Here is a 24,831-nt window from a genome sequence, read left to right as displayed (position 1 = left end):
GGAATTCAGGAGTGAAAGCTGAAAGGGGGTCAGGAGAAAGGGGGTCAGGGGAAATGATGAAGTCCATGTCAAGTAGGTCAAATTTGAGGTTTCTGTGGGACTTCTTAGCTAGTTACACATGTACACCTCAGGGCATCAATCACAACCAGAGCTATGGATCTTCAGAATATAGACAGCAGCTAAAACCCTAAGAATGGACAGGAACATTCTACTCCGTGGTCCAGGTGTTGTGTCTGTCCCTACCCAGTATGTAGTCCAGTATCTAGCATGGTATGGGCTCTTGAGAAGTACTAGATAAATTGTATATAAAATTATGTAAGGAGAACATGAAGAGTGCACAGATCAGTGAATTCAGGGCAGAACACTGGAGGCCCAATGCTAAAGAGTGAAAGCATAAAGAGGTCCCCTGAAAGAAGTAAATAATGAGGCAGCAGTCAAGAAGGAGGACAGAGACCATACAGCCATAAAAACAAAATGTCCATTCACTGGACAAAATCGAGGTACCTGATGATCTTAGCCTTCCTGAATCTCTGAGGCGAATGACCTACTTTTCTCATCCTAAAAATAAAGATAAGTAGCAGCATGATGGCCAGTCAGTAGACAATACCACTATCTGTGTGACCATGACCATGTCATTTAACCTTTCTATTCTTTCCTTATTTTTAAAATGAAGCCTATGAACTATATTATCTCTAAGGTTACATTCAATTCTAAAATTCTACAAAAGCAAATCCTTTGGTTTAAAGTGTTCCGAAGATAGTAAGAGCCAAGTACCCACTTTGAGATCCATTACATTTTATGCTGGACTTCTGCTCTACTCACACTCTTTGTTTTGTTTCATCCTCATTTCTTCTCCCACCTTTTTTTTTTCTATAAGTGGTCTCTAAATTACCTCAGTGTGAAAGGGATGGACCTCATATGAACATAAAAATGACCATGACATTTATGGCAACAAATAAAAGATGACAGATGAGGAGGTATGTCAGGGCCAAAATTTATTTATGCCAATATTTCACAAATATAAGAAATACTAATAGATAAGTTCCTAAAACTCTTTGGGGATAAAGACTAATTCATAGTGATAGACAAAATGCCATTAACCCAGTAAGGAATCATAGGAACACATAACACTGAACCTCCTAACCTATGGGAAGTTAGATAGGCATACTCATATGCTGGCTTCTTTTCAGCAAACTAGAAAAAGGCCCCACCTTTTATTTGATCTGCACTTCTATATGGTTGTCATGCTCTTGGCCTGGCAAATAACTAGAAAATTAGTTCATGTTACTGAAGCAAATCCGTTAACTTTGGTCTTATCTATACTAAATATGTAAATCATGTCAAACAGATTGTACTTTAATGTTGGAACCAGAAATCCATTTACAGTCATAAAGCCCAGACAACGAATCTGACATTCCCAACCTTATTTTATTGTTAGATGTTGAGAATATTGACCACAAAATTTAGTAAAAAAATAAACTGATTTCTTTTCACTTAATCTGTATTAGTAGCTTCACCAAACCATTTTAAGAATAAATAAGAAGAAAGTTGTCATCTGAATACGAAGTTTTATGTTTACTACATCAGAAAAATTATTCAGATAGACTGAAATCACTTTTCTCAAATTAATCTTGCAATTGGGTAGCTACAGAAAACAAGTATATTTTTATGCTCAAAACAGACATTTGTTCATCTTGCTATCAACAATCAACACACAGGTGAGCACAGTGTGTTTTGGAAACAATTATGGAACATGGAATAAAAATACGAAAAATAGGATATTCCACACATTGATGATGAAGTAGATAAATATATATTCACTGACCAGAATAGAGGCTATGTATATGACAGAGATGACCTGAGCTGAGTCCAAGAGTCAGAGGCTTTAACTGACTAAGCCACCCAGGTGCCCCCATATGACAGAGATTTTTAACTGGATCTGGTGCTCTAGAATTCAATCAACTGGTTCCAATTTTCAAATTTTTAATGATCTTAAAAGAGTTACGTCCCCAAATGTTGATTAAGACAAATCAAATTAAACACCCTTTGGAGGTGTCATTATATAGGCAGGAAGAGAAAAACCAGGCAGGAAGACCAGGTAGATAAGTAAATGGGATGCAGATCACTGGCAACAGAAGTTTGATAGTTAAAAATTATCAGAAACATATGTATGCTTCTTTTAAAAATACACTGGCCTGGGTAACAGCCCCAGAGATTCTGACAGTGCCTGAATGTTAAAACTCTACAGGTGATTCTGATGAGCAGCCAGCATTGAAATCAGGGGATCTAAATCACAAGGTAGGAGATCTGAAGAGAGAACACATGTCAGGTGCCAGCATGTTTTTGAGGTGAGGATCTGGCCCCAACAGGAATGTCTTACACACATGAATCTTGATGAGTTAGTCCCAGGATATGAGTACTCATGGTGAACAGCAACTAAGTGTCCCTGGCTGGAAAAGGAAATGAAAGAAAGGCCAAGGACAATCCTTAGAGTGCACTCCACTTATTTTCACAATTACACAAACTTAGGCAGTTATAACAAATTGCTTCATATGTGAGCATCTTGCCTTGTCTTCACTCCCAAAGAAAGCAAATTCTGTAGAACAAGGGAAATTGACTTATACTTTATTGGAATAGGCTGGGTATACAGAAGACATGCAATAAATTACTATAATTACTTTGCTGCAAAAAAAAAAAAAAAATCTCTAAACCACCCCCTCCCTTTGCTCTTTGTCCTCCTCCCCGAAGTCACATGAGCCAGATTATTTCTCTTTGGATTTCTGCTTTCAAATATCTGAATTTACTTTTATCTTTTTTAATTTTATCATTTATTCATGAGAGACGCAGAGAGAGAGGCAAAGACACAGGCAGAGGGAGAACCAGGCTCCCTGCAGGGAGTCCAAAGTGGGACTTGATCCCAGGACCCTGGCATCACATTCTGAGCCAAAGGCAGACGCTCAACCACTGAGCCACCCAGGCGTCCCTGAATTTACTTTTAAATTCAACTTTTAAATTCATATAATTTTTAATTTTCTAAGTTAACTGTAATTTGATAATCTATTCACCTCCCACTTAACCTACTCATACCTCTTTCTCCACAATACCATGATTATGTGACATCTCTATGTCAATTTACATGGCATGAACCTAGAAATTACTGATCAAGAAATGTCAAAAAACATTTAGTCACTTCAAATTGCATCAATTTGATAATTTCTAAATATAACATTTAACATGAGTTTATTTTTTTAAATCTTAATGGAATTAATTCAATAAACATTTGTTAATCACCTCTGATTTTTATCATAAATTTTACTGATTCAGATACCCATTTATGAATTTGCTCAATAAAAAACATATTGAAATTATCACTATCCCTTAAATTCCTACCCATTATCATGATTAAATCCAATATTGAATCAATTATTGTTTAAAACACTGAAGGACCACTACTTAAATCTATATTCCAATCACGAGGAAGAACAATCGTAAGAAAAAAAGATTTTTGACTCTTGAAAACTTAGCAGCAAAATGTTCAAGCATGCTGGCCTTCCTCTCTGCCAGAAGTTTAGAAACTTGAATCAACTCTACGTAAAGTGATATTCTGTTCAGATGTCTTCTATTTGCCCAGTTTAAAAGCTGTCCTAAAATACTGATACTTGATCTCTCTACTACTGGAATAATAATCTACATAATTTAGGAAAGTTGCTAAGACTGTTATAAGCTCTAAATCCTTTTTGAAATTAACCACAAAATCCTACCTCCATCCCTCCCATTTTCACCAGAACAGAAGTTTAACAACTGACTCTTATTTTATTTCTAGAGATCAAAGTTTAATAAAACTGAAAAATGCTTAAGACTTAAATATAACACCTTTAACTTAATGAAGACAATGTGGATATATGCTCCTTTTTTCCCTTCTGTTTCTTGACACACTGCATACCTTCAGCGTAATTTAAAAGAAGAGGTAGAGAGAATGGTACAAGAGGAAGAAATATGAATTCATTGAAAATCTGAAGTGCTGGGTTCTAATCTTAACTTTGTTTCTAACCAAGTAAAATTGCATTGAGCAACTCAATCACTTTAGAACATAATGTCTGCATCAATAAAATAAGGAACTTCATATTATTTTTCAGAATCCCAAGTATACATAGTTATATCTAAATCCAAGTAGAATCTGTTCAGACTCTATAATCCACACAGTCTTTTGTGTTAACTTGATAGAAAAAAAAAAATCAAGTAGACCTAATGAGGTTAATTTGAGGAACATTCAAAGTGGTGTTTAGGTACTTAAGGTACTTCAGAATCCAACATGGCTTCTTCTAACAGATGAAACCTCCGTATTTAACTCAATACAAAGGCAAGGATTGTTGCTTTCCCAAATGAAATCTCTTGTTTGTAATCTGGCATGAATTTCTTCTAATCAAAGAAAAAGCAGAATACTAGTGAATAATTAAAGGAATCTCCAATATATCTCTATGCCTTTCCTCTCTGACAAACGAGGGTCAAATTCAGACCATCGTGTTTCTTTACATACTTTCATATTTATCTGGGAACTGCACATTTGAGGGAAAATGCTATAGCTACTCCCTCTTCTGACTTTAATTGTAGTGTTCAGGACTGCCACTGAGTTTTGTCTGTTAAAAAAAAAAAAGTGCTCCACTTCTATGCATATTTCCCCTAGAGCAAATAAATTCCTCTTATCTTCTCAAATTGTCACGACAACTTTGTGAAATTACACAACTATGCAATTTTAAAGATAGGAAACCTTAGTGAGGGGATCCCTGGGTGGCGCAGCGGTTTAGTGCCTGCCTTTGGCCCAGGGCGCGATCCTGGAGACCCGGGATCGAATTCCACGTCGGGCTCCCTACATGGAGCCTGCTTCTCCCTCTGCCTATGTCTCTGCCTCTTTCTCTCTATCTCTCTCTGTGACTATCATAAATAAATAAAATTTTTAAAAAAATTTAAAAACCCTTAAAAAAAAAACAGGAAACCTTAGTGATTTTTCTACCATAATTCCTATCCTAACATAAATGGTCCAATTCTTTCTCTATAACAAGACTTATTCACTGCTTTACAAGGCAGTCCTCTCCATTGTTGGGTAACTCTAGTTTTTTGAAGGCTTTCCATTTCATGATGCTAAAATTATTTTCATTTAATTGTTGGTATTTCTTTGAGAGCAACATAAAGCCAATCTCTTCCACATGCCAGATCTTCAAATATTTGAAGACAATTGGGATGTCCCAACATAGGCCTGTGATCCTCCTCAAGTTTATCAACAGGGCTTTCCAACAATAAGCCAATGGTTTCTTTCAATACTACCATCAAACCATTGGCTTATTTAACCATTTAAACTTCACATTCTTTTTTTCCAAGGAACCACTCTCAAGAGTCTCTATCATTTTAGATTTACATGCTACTTTTACATGTATCTGAACATTGAATCCTGATTATATGATCAAATATGTAAACTACCACTCCAAAATATATGTCACCTAAAGATCTAGTGAGCAGACTTTTACTGAAGTTGTCAACAAGTACTCAAGGACAAGGGCAAGGTTAGTGTCCATATTCTAATAACGCTGCTCCATTAATTAATTATCTATGAGTTCAGCTGTTTCTACTACCAAAAATCTACTGAAATATCTCATGCTATCATTTATCTATTTACCCAACATTTTTTTTCACAAGGATATAAACAAGTTCTTTTGTAAGTTCAAATATACATTCATCTTGGACTGAAATTTTAAACTTATTGTAAGAAGTTCTTTTTCCATTCTTTTTTTCAGATTTATTTATTTATTTGAGGTGAGGGCAAAGAGAGAGAATCATCAAGCAGAGCCAGAGTACGGACATGGGACTCAACCTCAAAACCCTGAGATCATGACCTGAGCCAAAACCAAGAATCGGACACTTAATCGACTGAACCACCCAGGCACCCCTTATTCTATTCTTTATTCCATCATAGGCTTTTATTTCACTTAAGTATGCTGAATCCCCAACCTTCCAGTTTGGAAACAAAATGAGAGTTGAGGAGTTCTTCCTCTGCTATGTCAATTATTAATAGTATAGTCCAATGTCATCACAGTAGATTTTTGAGAGCAAAGATATTATTATATTTTAGTACTCACAGTGCAAATAAGATAATGTGGCATACAAAAGGTTCCCAATAAGTGTTAGTAGAATGAATGAATGGCCATGATCATTAACTCTCCTCAAGTTCCTGCTATTCTTAATAAGCTCTCACTTTGTATCCTTCTATCTTTGATACTTACCCCTTTAAATTCTGAGCTTATCAAAGAGCTCCTGATATAGTTACACTTTTATTTAACTTCTTTTCTTCTCAGCAGGATTATTCTCAATTATATAGTCAGAATTACAATTTTAGAGCATCTCATCCTTCGTGAGCTATATTTCTTCTTTATAATCTCTGTACATGGAATTATAAATCAGGCAACATTCATGCTTAATTGGTATTTTCAGTATAATTTCTTGTTTCTTCCTCCATTCTTTATGTTTCAGCTTCAAAACATTTAGGCTCCTAACACTAGAAAAGATAAAAATAATAATATAAATTTGTTCTTTTGTATCTTTTAAGCTTTTCTATTTACTTGCAATGTTCTAACTCCTTAAATTAATCTGTAGAATGATTTAAAATCTTAATACTTACTAAACAATAAACAAGAAAATAAAAAAATTATTCCATACTGAACCTAAAATACACATTAACTTTCAAAAGCAGGCATATTATAATTTATCCTTTAAAATCATACTTAGTAATTTAAATTATAATAATGCCTCAGTTATGTATCGAGTGTTTTCCAAACCTCAGCTATCTGAAATGGTTGTGACACCCAGTTCTAGCCCCTCACGTCTTACTGCTTTTTGACCAAAGAGGAAACATCTTGAGTAGCAAATTAATAAATTCTGAATAGCATTTAAAAATGGAAATTTCCAAAAAGACCAAAAACCATTCATAACTCTACATAACCATACAGCTCATAAGAGGAGGGCCATCATGGGGTGCCTGGATGTCTCATCTCAGTCAGTTAAACGTCCTACTCCTGATTTCAGTTCAGGTTATGATCTCATGGTCCTGAGATAGAGCCCTACCTTGGGGGTGGGGTGTATCCGCTCTCAGCAGGGAGTTTACTTGAGATTCTCTCCCCACTCTCCCTCTGCTCCTCCCCACCTGTGCACTCTCTCTCTAAAATAAATGAATAAATCTTTAAAAAGAAAGAAAGAGAGAGAGAGAAAGAACAAACAAGAAAAGAGGGTCATCATTTATTGAGTGTGGATCTAATATCCAAGTCCAGAAGCATGGAAAACTCAGCAGAGAAAGGCAGCGAGAAGATAAGGGAAGTGGGAAGGTGGAGAAAGTAGCAAGAGAGAAGCAGAGGAAGTTTAATGCAATCATTATAAGCAGACAGATAATAGAGAGTCATATACCCTGGGCAGTCCTTGAGAGTCTCAAGAGATGACAGCCTGGAACAATAATTCATATCCTTAATGATGACTCTGGACCACCAATAGATGTTTAATCCTGACCAAACATGTTATCTAATGAATGTTTTCTGTCAAAGAAAACATATTTCTATGTTTTTTACCACTCTCTCCCAAAGGTTTAAAAATTAGCAATAGGCAGGTAAGTTTATATTCATACCACAATTCTCTCAGCAAAACACTAAAAAGCTATCCTGTTATCAGAATTCAAATTAATATAAAAATTAATAACCCAATCCTATAGTAACTGTGCCTCTACAAACATCTGGAAATCTTATTTATAGCAACCACCACTATCTTCAAGTAGAAAATCACTCCCATTTCACCACAAATAGTAAAGAAAAAATGTAGTTTCAACATATATAGAACAAAGTGCAATTCAGTGTCTTGAATCCTTCAGAAAACCAGTTTCTCACAAACTTCAGTGTTATTTTATATATGACTTATTCATCACAAATTTTATTAGCCAGATTTTAAACAAACTTGATTTTAAATCACCTTGAAAAAAGCTCCACGTTAAAGCTCAAATTCTCCCATAGTTATTCAGAAAATACTTGAAAAAAATAAGGGATAAGAAACTAAAAGGTAGTCTTCCTTTCCTCTAGGAAACACAGAGAATCACTTATATCTCAGCCAAATATATTTAGAATATTGGCAGTTCAAATTGGCATGATTGACACAAGTAGATAACACTCAAAACAAACCCAGGGCTAGGGAAAATTGTATCATAAGCAGTTTTGTGATCCATTTTTTTTTCTTCTGTAAAACAGGTAAGAGAATGCTCAAAGATATCACACATAGTCATTTACATACAGTATCATTTTATGGAATTTTCCAAGGTGTTAATTAAAAGTTTTAATTAATGTTAATCATCTGTCAATTTCATGGCAATCTCTGTTCAACCATATGCTTCTCTTTTACACCTGTAAGTTTTTTTAAAAAACATTACTTTAAGTTGTTTTACTTCCTTAACATGATATTTGTATTAATATTTAGGAAACAAAACTTCTGCAATCCTATACAGCAATCTTCAATAGCTCATTTATGTATTTTCTAACTTTCATAAATAAGGTATGAGTATGGAGGATTTGCATGATTATTATACTTCCAAGAGAGGACCTAAAAATCTTTACTCTTTTTAAAAATACTGTTATTCTTTTAAAGTTAAACTCATTTTATGCCCTAGAAACAATTCTGAGCCAGAAAATTAAGCATGGTATTGCATCCTAGAACAAACCCTGAAACAAAATTCCATCTCATTAAATCACTGTACAACTTTTGCTATCTTAATCTTTCTCTGGTTCATATGCTTTTACATCCCATCTTTCATTCATACGTTTTTATTAATTGAGCACTCAGAAATACTGGGCATATGCAATGAATAGAATTTATTGCAAATATTTCTCTCCTCAGTGAGCTTACATTCTAGTTGAAGGAGGCAAGAAAACTAAGAAAATGTATAATAAATCCAAAATGGAATTAGGAGCTGAAGAGAAAAATTAAGCAGGATGCTGAGAAAGGGAAGGGGGGGTGGTAAGTGAATTCTTGAGGAAGGGTGGAAATCATACTCGTGAATGGTGAATTTTGAGAAAGGGTGGCCAGGGAAGGACTCACTAAGAAAATACATTTGAATTAAGGTCTAAAGAAAAAGAGAGCCATGAAGATATCTGGAAGAAGAGTATTCTACGTAGTAGGGGGAGCAAGTGCCAAAGCCCTGGGGTGGGAAAATGTGAGGAGTGTTTAAAGAAAGCACATCAAGTGCGGATGGACCAGACTAAACAAAAGAAAAGGTATTAGGCTATGAGATCCTGAAGGAGGGACAATAACAAATTGCGATGGCCTTGTAGGCACTATAATATCATGGATATTGATCCATGAGAGAAATGGAACCATCAAGGCTTTGAACAGAAGAGAAACATGATCTGTCTACATTTTTAAATGGTCATTCTGTCTGTTAAAAATTTGCTAGAGATGGGCAATGGTGTTAACAGGAACACCAGTCAGGAGGCTACCAAAATAATCCAGATGAGAGAGGACAACTGCTTAAACTCCAGTGGTAGCTAAGGAAGTGATAAGACACAGTCAGAATTTGGATATATTTTGAAGCAGAAAATTCAAGATTCCTGAGAAACTAGGATATTAAAGAAAGAACAGCATAAGGATGGTTTCAAGGATTTCACCTGAGCAACTGGAAGAATGCAGTTGCCATAACTGAGATGGAAAAAGACCTTAAGAGAAGCCAGGTGAAAACAGGAGCTCATTTTTGTGCCTATTATATTAAATTGCCTATTAGACATTTACTGACTGATGTCAAGTAGGTAGCTGGTTTAAAGTTCAGGAGACAGCTGGTGTCCAGATATATATTTAGAAATCATCAATATACATATGACATTTAGAGTCATTAGACTGGATGAACAAAGATTTTTGTTTTGATACAAATGAGAGGAGGTCCAAGAATTAAGCCCTAGGGCACACCAAAGTTTAGAGATTACAGTGATGAAGATGGACCAAATAAAGAACAGAAAGGCAGTTGCTAGTGTGTACAAGAAAAATCAAGAAATGGAAGCCACCTGAAAAAGGTTTTATGAGGCAAATGTAAATGATAGTTTCCAATATCACTCATGGGACAAGTAAGGTGAGGACTAACAAGTGACTACTGGCATAGTAACATGGAGGCCACTGCGGACTTAAGCCAAGAGTTGTTTCAGTGATATGATGAAGGCATACAAACACCTCTGTGCTTTTAAGGAAAAAAGAAAGGGAACAACTTGGAGGGAAAAAATTTATGTAACTTTTCCAAGCAATGCTTTCAAAAGAGTATTTTTCCCCTTAAAATGGAAGAAACAAGTTGGTGGGTTGAGGGGAAAGACCTAGCAAATAGGAAAAAAAATCTGATAACACAGGATACAGAAAGGAATAGGACTGTAGGATCTTGGGCAAAGGTGGAGGAGTCAGCCTTTCCTGTGATTAGTGACTCTTTATACACGGAAAGAGGAGAAGGCAGGGGATAAGTAAATGCATGGGTGCATAGCTACGGTGCTAGAAGTTTTGAGAATCCTCTTCTTGCTCATTTAACTTTTGAGAAGAAATGGAATGTAAGATCATGAGCTGAGATTATGGATGGGAGAGGAGGCATGACAAGTGTAACAAGTGTGAGAAACAAAGGAGAAAAGTGGGCTCAACTTGCCACAGCAAGCCAGCCTCTCCTTCACCAGTGGGCCTCAGCGAATGTTATTTCTTTTCTAATGAAATGGGTTCTCCTGGGTCATCATATAGATTCTTCCCTTCTTATCATTCAGATTTTAACTCCAATGTCATCTTCTTCCCTGATCACTCCAACCAAAGCAGATCCTTAGAACTACTTTCTATCATTTTATACTATTTCTTCTTCTTTATTAATAGTTTATTTTGTCATGCTCACTAAACTGTAAGCCCCTTGAGGGCCAGGGCCTAGTTTGTTCACTGCTTTATCCTCAATGCTAAAAATAGTACATGGCACAGTAAGAACTTGATTCACCAATTAATGGACTATATTTATTGCTGAGACTATATACAAGAACACTGAAACTAGTCATAACCTGGTTTGGGACATGACTTGAACTACCTCTAATTATTTCACTGAGACAACAATTCTGTTTTTAAATTCCAACAAAAAATACTACCTGTAATGTGGACTTTACTGCTGCATTTCTTTTCATTTTCTCTATCATAGATTATTTTTGTCTCTTTAAATGTTGCTAAATATAATCTAAAGAAAATAAAGGGAATTTTCTGACATTCTGTAAAAAACTCAAGTCACATTTCCCCAGGACCATATTCAACATCTAGGTCCAACTCTTCAGCTCAGAGTACCTGGAGGAACCAGACATGAACACTTAACCAACTAATTTCTCAGGGGATCTAAATATCCTACTTATTTCTTAAGAGAAAGCTATTTCTTCGAGAGAGAGTGAGTCAACACCAGTTGTAGTAAGTGTAAATATCAATTATTTTAGAGATAGTGAATTAAGTTTATATTATTTTAAAAGTTACTTTTCCTTTAGGGCACATTACTTATTTGATTCAAATGGATGACACTAGCAAAACATTCATTTACAAAAAGCTATCCTCATCACACACATCCCTAAATGCAAGTTTAATAATTTGTATCATTTTTGTTTCATTTCAGGGCAAACATAAAGAATAACCTCCTTATGGCTCATTATGCAGCATTTTTATGAGAAGGAAGCCAATGAATTCAAGAGGACGCTGTGTGTTAATATAAGCCGTGACTAACACGCTCTCTTCATAGCCATGTCTCAAGATTGCATTTACACAAAGTGGCAGAGTTGGCTCTGCTGGTTTTGAACTGTACTTCCCCTTTTATGGAAAATATCAACAGGGATTTTTTTTTTTTCATGGCTGGAGGTCTTTTCCTCATCTAAATATTAAAGTCTGATAAGTCTTTCCAACTTACTGGAGCATAATCATGCTTGCTACTTGTTAATTAGGAGCAGAGTGATAACTATTAAAAGTTGAAAGAGTTTCCTGGTGGTTGCAACAAGTTTCAACATGATCCCAAGCTTTGTCAATAACCACAGGGGAAAAAGAAAGCAAAAGGAAAATGCCTATCTAGAGTCCTTCCTTTCTCAGAGAAGGGTGAATGCTACTGCTATTATATCCCTCTCATTTGAAAGACATCTTAATACCCAAGGAGGCCAAATGGTGGACCCCGCAGTGTTCATGTTGGAGAAGACAGCCCAGTCAGAGAGCCAGGAGATCTGGGCTCTATGATCAATTTTCCTACTTATTTATGGGACTCTCAATTTCCTCCAATGGGTTTGAAGGAAGAATTAAAGATGTCCTAGTTCTAAAATTCTATTTCTACCAGCCAATTTAAAATCTTGGAGAAACTTTTGCAAAACACTCCCCTAAGCCTGGGCATTATAGTTCATCTTTTTTGCTAGGCAAATACTCAGTATTTTGATAGCTAGTATTGATATGCCACTTTTCAATGACAGAGTGTTTGAACTCTTACATACATTATCTCATTTATACCTCTGAGCAGTCTTGCAAAATACGTTGTAACTATTTCTTTCACAAGCTAGGAAAGAGAGAGAATGAGGAAGAAAAGAGATCAAGTGACTTGCATAAAGTCAGAATGGAGGTACCACACCCAGAAATACTTGTCCCTATCACTTCACTTGAAATTATAACTCCTCAGTACAAGCCCACGTCTAGACACCAGATACTATATAGAGAACAGAAACAAGCAATAAATAGAGAAAATTATTTTTTTTAAAAATCCTCTGAGAAAAGAAAGATTACAAATGGCTCCCATGAACTCAGATAATATATCACATTACTTTGCCACATTGGGTTTTTTTTCCCCACCATTTAATTCACTGTTCTTCAGAGAAGTCAGTCTAAAATAAATTTGTCTGCAGTGGCAAATTTCCTAAAACAAATATTAAACATGGCTACTGGGATTTCTGTAGCATGTTATCAAAATAATGAGTTATAAATACTTGATTTATATACCACATACCTATTAGCAAAAAGAAAATATACACATCATCCCCTAGGCCTGAACTAAAATTTATATTTACATTAGTCAAGAAAAAGAAAAAGAAAACAAGAAGCAGAATCTTAAGAGAGTTCAAGTATAAAGGTCACAGAAGGTACTGTCAACACTCAATGGTACCGTCAGAAACTTTATTCCAAACTGTAGAACAACCAAAATGAATATAACCCAAAAGCAGACCTTGTGGGTTTTTCCCCCCAGGGGTTATAACTTGCAGGATGAGTGCCATTCCAGCTGAAAACGATAAAGTTTGAACTTTACCAAAGGTATACAGCATATAAAAAAGATCATAAACCCATCACCAAAAATAATTGTAAGTCTGGCTGCACTGCTGCTCTGCATTTCACCAAATCAAGGAATGAACAACTAACATCTATTGGAATGTTACAGTTTACAAAATGTATTCAAGTAAGTGACTCATTTTAATGCTCACAAAAATCCTATGAGTTAAACCCAATTTTACAGGTGAAGAAAGGGAAATTCAGAGAAATTAAGCCGCCTAAGACAAGAAAACACAGACGATGGCTTTAGATTGTCTCCCTGCAAGGCTATTTCTGAAGCAGCAATACAAAACCAGGTACGGTATCTTATAGGACCAATGAGCGCATATATTTAAGCCATTAAGAACTAGAAGTAGTCTAGTAAAAAAGAATACATAGAACTTTCCTAGAGAGGCCATTTTTAGCGCCCTTCTCCACTCAATATCCAATATGTAATAAGAGCTAATTTAGGTTGGGACGCCTGGGTGGCTCAGCGGTTTAGCGCCTGCCTTTGGCCTAGGGCGTGATCCTAGCGTCCCAGGATCGAGTCCCACATTGGGCTCCCTGCATGGAGCCTGCTTCTCCCTCTGCCTATGTCTCTGCCTCTCTCTGTGTCTCTCATGAATAAATAAAATCTTAAAAAAAAAAGTTAATTTAGGGATATAAAGTACAAGAAAAACAGAAGGGAGAAAGGAAGGACAAAGGGAGAAACACAGAAATAGAGGAAGGATAAATTTCCTAACTTAGCAAAATAAGTGTATTTTCTTCTCTGGACTAAAGATAAGATAGTAATATGCAATTGTATAGAGTAGGTTAAAGAGTAATGTCTTAAAATTTAAACCAATGACATGTAATTGAAGTTTACATAAAAAATATTGAGATAAAGAAAACTGTTAAAATCTATTAAAACTGCTAGGATCTCATTGTACTCTCAAAGAAGTTGTCTATGTAAGGTCATGGCATTACTATGGAGGTAACAAAAATTATTAACAAAGTCAAATCAAACTTAGTTCAAATTTAAAGACACTGATAGCTATTCAAACTAATTCAAACTTTATTTTTAGGATACACGCTAATTTGAATTTTCCCCAGTAGTCAACTCACTAGGAAAATTTGTTCTATTTCTTAACCATCCTCAAGAAATGGCAATTCCCTAACTAATTTGAGTTTTGAAATTATATGCAATAAAATAGCATTCAGCTATTTTCTTTTAATCCAACATTCTTTGTTGAACCTGCTTTTGCTTGTATCAACCCTTCTAATATTATTCCTGATAACGGTGCAATCCAAGGAACTCTGAGGGTATCAAAGTGAGGAATTTGGACATGGTGTATCTAAAATCCCTCCAAAATGAAAATGATATGATTTGGTGAATAATTGTTTTATTATTAAATAAATCTCCAAAATCGGGATGCCTGAGTGGCTCAGTGGTTGAGCATCTGCCTTTGGCTCAGAGTGTGATCCTTAAGTCCTGGGATGAGTCCCACATTGGGCTCCCCACAGGAAGCCTGCTTCCCCCTCTGCCTGTGTCTCTGCCTTTTTCTCTATGTCTCTCATGAATAAATAAAAATTTTTTAAAATCTCCAAAATGAGTCTTTTAAAATGTGTTATTATGTAAGTTAGTCATGAAATTATATATATAATGTACATATATATAATGTATATATGCATACAAGTTAGTCATGAAATTATCCATGTATGTAGATATATATATAATTTCATGTCTAACTTAAACATATATGTATATAACTGTGAATGTTTCTTACTATTAATCTACAGAAATGATCTATTTGCAAGCAACTGCACCAGTCCGCAAGTGCTCAGCCCAGTCTTGAAGAGCCAAAAAATAAACTCGGATGAAGAAATTCCCTGAAATAAATTTTATTGTTATGAAAATTGAGGTAACCTCTGCCCAGTATTAAGCAGGAAAAACGATTAAATCTACATTTAAAATATTTAGGCCCTGGAAATACTGAATTATAATCTGAAAACCCAAAAAGACATATTATTTTTCCATTTGAACACCTTATCTTAGCTCAGAATTAATGGTTTTGAAAGACCACATTTTTCATAATTTGGAAAGAACAGGCACACCAATCTATAAAAATGGACACATTTTTGTACGTCTGTTATAATATATGAACACAAAAAGCCACAATACATTGTGATTATGCAAAGTATAACTTACAAGTTAATGTAACATATTTTAAACCTACTTTAAATCTTAACAGGCAAATAAGTATGGTCCTTCAGGAAACTGAACTTAAGGAACTGTGTACTCATCTCCCTGTTGCTACTATTGCTTAAAACACTTTTGGAGCTTAATACTTTTCTAATCCTCCAATTAACAACTGACTGACCCATGAAAACAGATCTGTTAGTTGAGTGCCATAGTTTGTACTGCCCTCCACACCCATTCCCCTTTTGACTACCTGCCTATTTTATTTACCAAACTTGGCTCAAATCTATCTTCTGACAATTTTGAAATATAAAGACACTCTTCAAAGTTAGAAAATTTGCCCACTGAGGTCATCAACAGAATAATGCTGCAGGTTTGCTCTATGGCAGCTCCAATGGAGATGCTCCTGGAATATTCTGGGCAATTTCAGTATCACTGGAAGATGTATATTGCTTAGAAAGTGACTATGCTGAATTCAGATTCAACACTCCTTTGAATAAAATTTTTGTGTTTAAAAAACTGAATCAGTTTCTAGTCATCTGATATATAAATATATCTTAATAAGTAAAAATACAAACAAAACATTTTTAGGCATTCTATTTCATCCAGACATATACACTGAGGATCAACAGCTTCTCTAAAAATGTGGGATAAAAAAATAGCCCAAATTAACATGAGGATTTTTGAGGCAGAGGAACTACTTAAACTGACAATAAAAGATGAACAAAGTGATCAACTTTAAGTAAGCCTTCTGAGAGGAAATATCAAATGAAAGAAATGTAAGTAGAAATAAGGGATCCCTGGGTGGCTCAGTAGTTTAGTACCTGCCTTTGGCCCAGAGCATGATCCTGGAGTCCCAGGATCGAGTCCCACATCAGGCTCCCTGCATGGAGCCTGCTTCTCCCTCTGCCTGTGTCTCTGCCTCTCTCTACCTCTCATGAATAAATACAGTCTTTAAAAGAAAAAAGAAAGTAGAAATAATATAGCTTGTTTAAGATAGAACTCACTGAGGGGACGTCTGGGTAGCTCAGTGGTTGAGCGTCTGCCTTCAGCTCAGGGCATGATCCCAGAGTCCTGGGACTGAGTCCCACATCAGGCTCCCTGCATGAAGCCTGCTTCTCCTCCCTCTGCCTATGTCTCTGCCTCTCTCTCTCTGTGTCTCTCGTGAATAAAATCTCTAAAAAAAGAAAAAGAAAAAGATAGAAATCACTGAGGTCCTTTCCCTTTCTGTATCTATTTAAGGGGGTACATCCTTTTATCTACCTAGTACTCAATTTATCTCTCTTCATCTGACAAATTCATATTACTCCAGACAACCAAAATATCTAAATTTGGGTGAGTAGCATATCCTCTGCTGTCCTATTCTGAGGTCTGGCTACTTGTAATTCAATCCATCATATTTGAAATTACATCTAGAACCAGAAGATTCTAATCTATTGACTCTTAACAAGAACACATGACTCAAACAACTATGTAAAAGTCAATGGAAAAATAGGGAATAATATATTGAGATAGGCAGAAAAGACATTAGTCAGATTTTGCATCAAGTCTATATATCCTTTATTTTTATTTTTCTTAAGATTTTATTTATGTAGTAGAGAGAGTGAGACAGAGAGATCACAAGTAAGGGGCGGGGGGGGGGGGGGGGGGAGGGAGAGGGAGAAGCAGTTCCAACATCGGAACCAAACCCAGAACCTCGGGATCATGGCCTGAGCCAAAGGCAGATGCTTAACCAACTGAGCCATCCAGGCACCCCAAGTTTATATACCCTTTAGATTCCCAAAGAATATGGACAGTATTGAAAGAGACATTTTATCTGGATGCAGAGTATCAAACTTGCTGAAAAGAGGGGACAAGAGAATTACGATGGGTACATTTCTTTTTTTTTTAAGATTTTATTTATTTATTAATGAGAGACACAGAGAGAGAGGCAGAGACATAAGCGGAGGGAGACCTAGGCTCCCTGTGTGGAGCCAGATGCAGAACTTGATCCCAGGACCCCGGGATCATGACCTGAGCCAAAGGCAGATGCTCAACCACTGAGCCCCTCAGGTGCCCCACCATGGGTACATTTCAAATTTTTAGTGAGATTGTTTACCTGAAATAAATTCACCAATGATGTCCAGCAAAACAGATAAGTTTCATAAGACTACAAGTAAAACAGATTACTATTAAAAGTGTCATTATCAATAAAAAAGACTAATAGTCCTTCAAAGTAAAACTACCATCTTCTATATATTCTAATTCTCAATCTGTTCCTTAATGGTTTCATGACGAAATAAAAAGTGGTCGTTTGTAAAAGCACTAGATTTGGAGGATACCAAATGAATTACACAGTTTTCAAAGTGAATATTCTGAGTTCACTAGTAGCTAACCAGAAACCAGATGACTTCAAACTATTGAAAAATCATCCGTAATGCTCACAAAGGATTTAACAATTTCAGTGAATCCTTTTACTATACTCTGCACCTAAGATTTCCATTACAGCATAACTTTTCAATAAGTTACCACCTAAAGTTTTAAATAAACTCTTTTTCCTTCACACCTGTGACACAGAGATATATTTCTAGGTTTTATTCTTTCTATTCCAAATTAACTCTTTTTAAAAAAAAACTGACATAATGAATCTGATATTCTACTGAAATTAAGCAGTAGTCATTGCCATTTTGCAAGCAAGGTGTCCAAGATAAAAAGATAAAGTGCCAACCCCTTAAATGTAATAGAGTCACTGTTGACTTTGGAACTCAGAACCTCTAGATCCTGGATATGGAGATAATTCGATGTTAATTTCTCACATATATAACACAGTTTTTGCTGCTACATGGAGCACTGGCTCCTTATAACAAATACCCTACAGATCTTTAATTGCTAGTTAGGAAACATGCTTTTCCTAATCATCAAGTCTCTTTTAAATATTATATTTTTAAATACTCATTTAGGGAAACTAATGAGATAAGAAATGAGAGGATAAAGAAGGTATGTTGTTTTCAAAATTAAAAATTTCAGGACATCAGTCCAGCAGGCATAAAACAACATCAAACAAATAACTAGATAATCAAACAATAAAAGCAAACTAGAAATAATATGAAGGCTTTTTTAGAAACTATTATTGCACATATGCAATAATTACTTCCATCAAGACTTTTATTATACATTTGTTTTTATGGAATCATAATGCACAAGTGAATGCTATTGTTTAAACACATTCACCACATACCCCATAACAGAATATGATGACAATATGTATTAAGGATAATACAGAAAATGTGGCTAAATGCATTCTGTGTTATGGTTCCATAATACAGCATGCAAATGGTTCTGACTAAGCAGACACAGGAGACAGCCGTTAGTGCACACGCTGTGAATGTATATTATGAATAATGCATAAAACTTGGCTAAATCCTAATGAGTCCATTGACATCCTATGGGGTCCAAAGGAGGCTCAGATCCCAAAGCATGGCCCTGGCACATTTCTATCCACCAATCATTATAAAAAACAATACCATGAAAACAAAGGACATTAAACAACATGAATGCACTCTCATTCTGGGTAAAGCTTTTGAAATAAGCACAAAAATTAGAAGAAAGTTTGAAAGGAGAACTACAAGTCCATCTTACATCATCACCCCACTTACAGTTTTTCAAAATTATCTACTGCAATTTAAATAGGACAAAAGCTGCAGTTGAAGGTTTGATGTTATTTCTTTTCTCTGGTTTTCTTCAGGGAGCTGCTATTACAAGGAAGATCTAAGCAATCCCTAAGAAAAGTGGCCAAACTCTTAGACCATGGTGGTAGAAAGTCTTCCTGCTTTGAATGAGAAATGCTTATGAAATGAATTATAGCCAATTAAATAAGGAAATAGATATAATGTGTCTGAAAGCAGTCTTTATGGTAGAAACTCCTTAAAATTCTAGTTTTTACACAGCTTTTTAAAGAATCAAAAAGAATGCCATGAGCATATCACTTGCAGCGCATAAAAAAAAAAATCAGTATTTTTTTCCCAATAGCCATTAAATAGTCCTTGAAAGGAGAAACTATGTCTATTATCTCTCCCTAGATGGGTGTACCCCAAGATGAACACCTATACGAACATGTTCAATGTGTTCACTGAGCCAAAAATGCAGAGCTGAACAAGCTGTGTTTGAGATCCAGAAATTAAGTATGTGACAGAAGCCTGTGCACCCAAGCCTCTCCTTGGAGTAGGAGTGGGAATGCAAGGACAGCTGCTCCTTCGTGGTGCTCCCAGAGGCGGGTGGGAAATGGGCACTCTGGGAACACATCCCCAGAGAAGAGTGAAGAGGCGAGGGCTGGCCACTTGGGGAAGCGGCAGGCCAAGAAAAACCCTGCACTCTCAGAAAACACACAAGAGCCAAAGGCTGAAGTGGGAGCAGGAGGTAAAGTTCTGGGGAAGGAGTTCACGGATTTGCCTGGCTCCCTGACATTCTCCCATCCGTTCACCTGGTACAAGAACCAGGCACAGTCCAGGCAAAGGCTGCAGCTGGAAGCTGCCACAGAACCTAAAGTGTGGAAATGTAAAAATATCTCCATCACTGAATTGTAAAACCGCAGGTCATTTACCATCCACATTTGGGTTCAAATCAGTTCCCAGGCGTAGTTCTAATGGCAATTTAGCCTATATGGTGTGAAAAGAAGGCTTGCTGCAAGACCCCTTCTGCAAAATAATATTGCTATTATTTTCCCATCCCTAACTGCCAGAAGAGCCAGAAATTCTAACTCTAATAAACGTTTATGAAAAACAACCCTTCATACGCTTCTATTTAAAGTACAAATACTCCTGGGTATAGTTAAGTAAAAAAAAATAATAATGATAAATTTGTATTGCTTTCTTTTGTGAAAAGAACTAGGACAATAAGGGAGCCTAGAATGTTTGGGCTAAAGATGGAACACACTGTCAGATTAACTTTGCTTGCTTTTCCAGTTGGACTGATGCTGGCATGACCAGGGATTCTGTGGTGAGGAATTAAGACTCTCATCAGACTCTTAAAAGTTTAAAACTTTCCCAGTACCATGTTATTATGTTTGTATTTACACCTGGGTAAGCGCTGTCACTGTTGCTAGAGCATGAAGTATGAAAATCATACAGAAAAATAAAGTATCTGTTATAACCACTTCTGCTGTTTTCCCTGTTCTAAAATTTGCCTCATAGCAAGTGCAAGAGAACAAAGTTCTGTTCCCGATATAACAATTCCATAAAGCTATTCTGCTTTTGAAAACCATTCTCCACCAGGACTTGTCCTAGCTACTCTATAAGCAACTGACAATCGCTTCACTCCCCAGTATTTCTTCACCCCTCCCAGATGCCACCAAAAGAATCACAGAAAGTCTGTCAGTAGCACTTTGTTTCTCAGCAGGACGCTGTACTGTTTGTGATATCCATTTTGATACAAACCTAAATTAGGCCTCTGGAAATAGGTAATGCATAAAAAGAAGCATTTTGTGTCACCAAATTATTATTATAGGTTACTGTTAACCCTTGGAAGATAGAGGTGAGCTCTGCAGCTCCCCACTGAGGTGACTATTTGTCATGAAATCACAGGCCCTACCTCAAAAGATGTTTCAGGTGAGCTTCCGATAAGGTAAACTATCTGGTTGACCTATAGGATTCTGATAGCTAGTTTAAGTGGGGAAGCTATGAGAAATGCCAGTTAAACAAAAGGATCAGCACAGCATGTAGAGCCAGCAGTCGGCTAGCACAAGTTTAACAGCTGACAGAGCCTAGAGATGGAGGGAAATGAAAACGAATCAGGATATTTTACTATCAGACAGATTTAAGAGCCTTTGAAAGTTCTCCCCACAATGACATGCAGAGGGGCAAAAGTTCAGAGCTACAACTATTTTTTTAAAGGTTACTTGTGATAGAACTATTAACTCGTCACGTGGAGCTAATAAATTAGAATATAATAAGTTGAATATTGAAAATGCTGAATATCTCTTCATATAGCTCAGATGGTAAATAAATTTTGTTTTCGAAATTCCTTGCATATAAATTTAAATTTCTGGTCCATAATTAAGATTCACAGAAATCTAAGAACTGACCCTAAAACTATCCCAGCATTATAATCCTAGCACCAGTTCTTGAAAACATTTGGCATTTGACCTTTTCTAATTTAACCTCTGTAATATCTGATTCTCTTATTCTTCTTTCTTCATCACATTAAAATAAGCAGCATTCACGATGTTAATAATTATAAACACAACTGAATTCGAGAATCCAATCAAAGACTACTTTCTATTAACCTGTAACCTGAAGGAACCACACAGAACATGCATGACATCTTCTTACCTTTTAGTCCAACTCAGATCACTTTCTGATTAAAAATTGTACAAGAGTCATCATGTCACACAATAATAACAGCTTTTTCTTCTTCATGCATTTTTATTCTGTGTTTTGGTAAAAATTATCACATGTGCCTGGCTTATCTCATTAAAATAAACAGACACGACTGAGTTCATATCTCTTGAGACACAGTAAACACAATGCAAAATGTAATTCCTCAAATTGGAATAACATATTTACTGAATAAATAACTGAATAATTAAAGCTTCTTCAAAGTGAGTATCATAGGCTTATGGTGAAGAGCAACAAAATTATTCTGCAACTGGTATCATGGAAAAAAATAGCTAATAAGAACAACCAAAGTTTTATAAGGAGTTTAGTCGACTATGGATACCAGCCAAATTTTGTAGCTGCACCAGAGCTTTTAGCTGAGTTGCTAAATTTGAAGGCAGGGTAAATGTTCTTCTCCCCTTTCCTAGACACAACCCATAAAATAATAGGTTCTTTTTAATGTCTAAGAATGCTGTTTAAGTCTCATTCTAGTCAGCAACAAGATCTTCAGTCTCAAAAAAGCCTAGTCAATCGCAATAAGCTACAGTATATAACATTTTAACATCAAAAGTCCTAGAGTCCCTCACTTTAGAGTGAGGCCATCATCCGATCCCAATACAATCTCACTCAAGGAATTCCGACCAGCTAATCGCTTGGCATCCTCAGGATATCCAGATATCATCTGAATTCCAGCTACTGAAATTAAATCCCCTATGTTTCCATTTCCTAAAATAATTCCTCAATTCAAATATTCAACAGCATTACATCTGATCATAGTTAAAGCACCTCACTGTTGACAAGGCACTTTCTTGAAAGTTTCTGCAGGCTCTGTGTCACACATCATACATACCTGTGAGGTCCATTCCCAGGGAAGTTGCTTTTCCTGTAGCTTCCTCCTTAAAAATATTCCTACACCCATGCTGATTTTGTATCTGTTCAGTTCAAATTTAGATTCATTGGTACTTTTCCATAGTTACATTTCTTGCTCAGTTGATATGTCCTTTTATTTATTCTGAAGTTTTCGATGTAAGACAAACAGGAATACCACCTTCTAAAATTACTACTATCCTACCATCCTCTGATGGAACATTAGTGGGAAGCAATATTCTCCAAAGCTATGAAGCATACACTGCCCTAAATTACATTGCAGTCGCTGCCCTGAGCTCACACATTTTTGAATAGAAAGGCTCCCAGGGATCTCTCTGTACTGACTGCATTTACTGCTTTAAAATATTTTTAACCCAGACGCTGAAGTGCCAGCCTTGCAGTTCCTCATGCTAATCCCAGCTTGGGTGGCTGTTCTTAAGGGAAAGCATTCAAAACATTGTAACAGTGCATCAACTTTGACCCTTTTCACTTAAACATGAGACTCTTAAAAAAAGTTTGAATTCCAGAGGGAATCACTGAACTTTGACCTGCTTAAAATTAGTTTTGTTTTAGTGCCTTCATGGTGACTCAACAGGCCAATTTTCCAGACACTTAAGATGTTTCTGCCCCCTGAAGATTCCAGTTCAAGTCCACAGCTATGTTTGCTGGTCAGATCAGAACACTTTGTCCCAGGGTTTCAAGCAACAAATTCCCAGATCTCCATCTCTTTGCCAGATGTTGGCATTAGTTGGTATTAAACTGGATCTAAACACACACATACACACACACACACACACACACACACACACACCACACACCACACAATCAGAGGGCAGGCTCTATTTTTCTTTTCTTTTTTTTTCACATACAGCCTTTTAGGAGACAAAGTTTTCCACTCAAAATTCGGTCATGGAGAAATGTTTATCAGGATTATATAAACATTACTTACTAGCATAACTCCTACAAGAATAAAACTCCTAACTTTTGGTAAGCAGTACTATGCTACATTTATAATACAAGCTTTCTGAATCTACTTTTCTTAATAGGGAACAAAAAAGCTATGGGGATTTTATGTTCCAATGTATTACAGATTTTAAATTCTTCAGTGAACAATTATATGGCAAATGAATATTATCACAATATTAAAAATTCCTTCAATGGAATTTGAAATTCCTTTTGAATTTCAAAATTCTTTTTGAAATTTCTTCAATGGAATTTCAAAAACAGTATTTGTTGTGAAAAAACTCATAGTAATTAATAGGTAAAATAAAGTCACCAAAGAACTAAAGGTGTAGTACAATTCATTCAGTTTTTGTATCTCAAAACGGCTCCCCATTTTAGCTAAACTAGTTTTTGCAAAAACAAAACAACACTCAATTATATTAATGCAATGTAAGATGCCTAAAGAAGGAAGTAAATATTAGTCTAGAGCAATTCCTGCATAAACTCTGTGCTTTAAAATTTTTAGACTAGTCAAGGAGAAAGGCATTCAGGAAAAGAAAACCCATTTAGTACTACAAAGCCAGAAAAAAAGAAATGTTATCACAGTTAGTTAACCAGGATAAAAGAAAATGTATAACACAAATTAGTCTACAAAACTTACATATCATGTTAAACAAGAAGACTTTACTGTCTCCAAGACATTAGTTAGTGATACTGGAAAGTAGCGCAAAAGTAAATATGAGACCTTCATATTCAAACATTGCTTTGCACTTAAATCTATCAATTTTCCAAGAGTAACCGATGACATTCTTGAAATGCAGGCATTAATGCCCAAAGCTGAAAGTTAGAAGCTGTAGGGTACAGTGTCACAAAAACTGACCATAGAAAAAAATTTTTGAATTATTTCCTCTCCTATTAAACAGCACTAATTCCAAAACACAGAAAATAAAAACTACTCACTGAGTCTCTCTGGCAATTACTTTCATTTCCTACCCATGTAAGAACAAACACAAAAAAAGATATTCAGATAGGATAAGTGGTGAGCTTTTGGATATGTACATTACCACTTCATTTTTATTTTATTCATAAACCATTTGACACATAACATTGCATGAGTGGTACTGACTGGCCACAGATTCCTTAAATTAAGAAAATATTTGGAATTCA

General features: G+C 35.8%; 1 protein-coding gene across 14 annotated transcripts in view; it reads right to left on the bottom strand.

Moving 5' to 3' along the window:
- The window catches only part of SOX5 (SRY-box transcription factor 5), a 996,739-nt gene that overhangs the window by 946,271 nt on the left and 25,637 nt on the right, over positions 1 to 24,831 (bottom strand). Inside the window, exons 1-2 of one of the 14 annotated variants that reach the window (XM_072798661.1) lie at positions 22,706 to 23,151; positions 6,276 to 6,547 (exon numbers count right to left, since the gene is read on the bottom strand). The exons of 12 other annotated variants lie outside the window; for them this stretch is intronic. The gene's annotated coding sequence lies outside the window, so the exon portion shown is untranslated. Of the gene's footprint in view, positions 1 to 6,275; positions 6,548 to 22,705; positions 23,152 to 24,831 lie in introns of those variants that run through there. One more of the 14 variants, XM_072798663.1, reaches the window with a different exon arrangement.

This window comes from Canis lupus, chromosome 25, assembly GCF_048164855.1.
Source record: "Canis lupus baileyi chromosome 25, mCanLup2.hap1, whole genome shotgun sequence".
In the NCBI taxonomy this organism is placed as follows: Eukaryota; Metazoa; Chordata; class Mammalia; order Carnivora; family Canidae; genus Canis; species Canis lupus.
The sequence above is the reverse complement of the archived record's forward strand: the minus strand, read 5'-3'. Positions and strand labels throughout refer to the sequence as shown.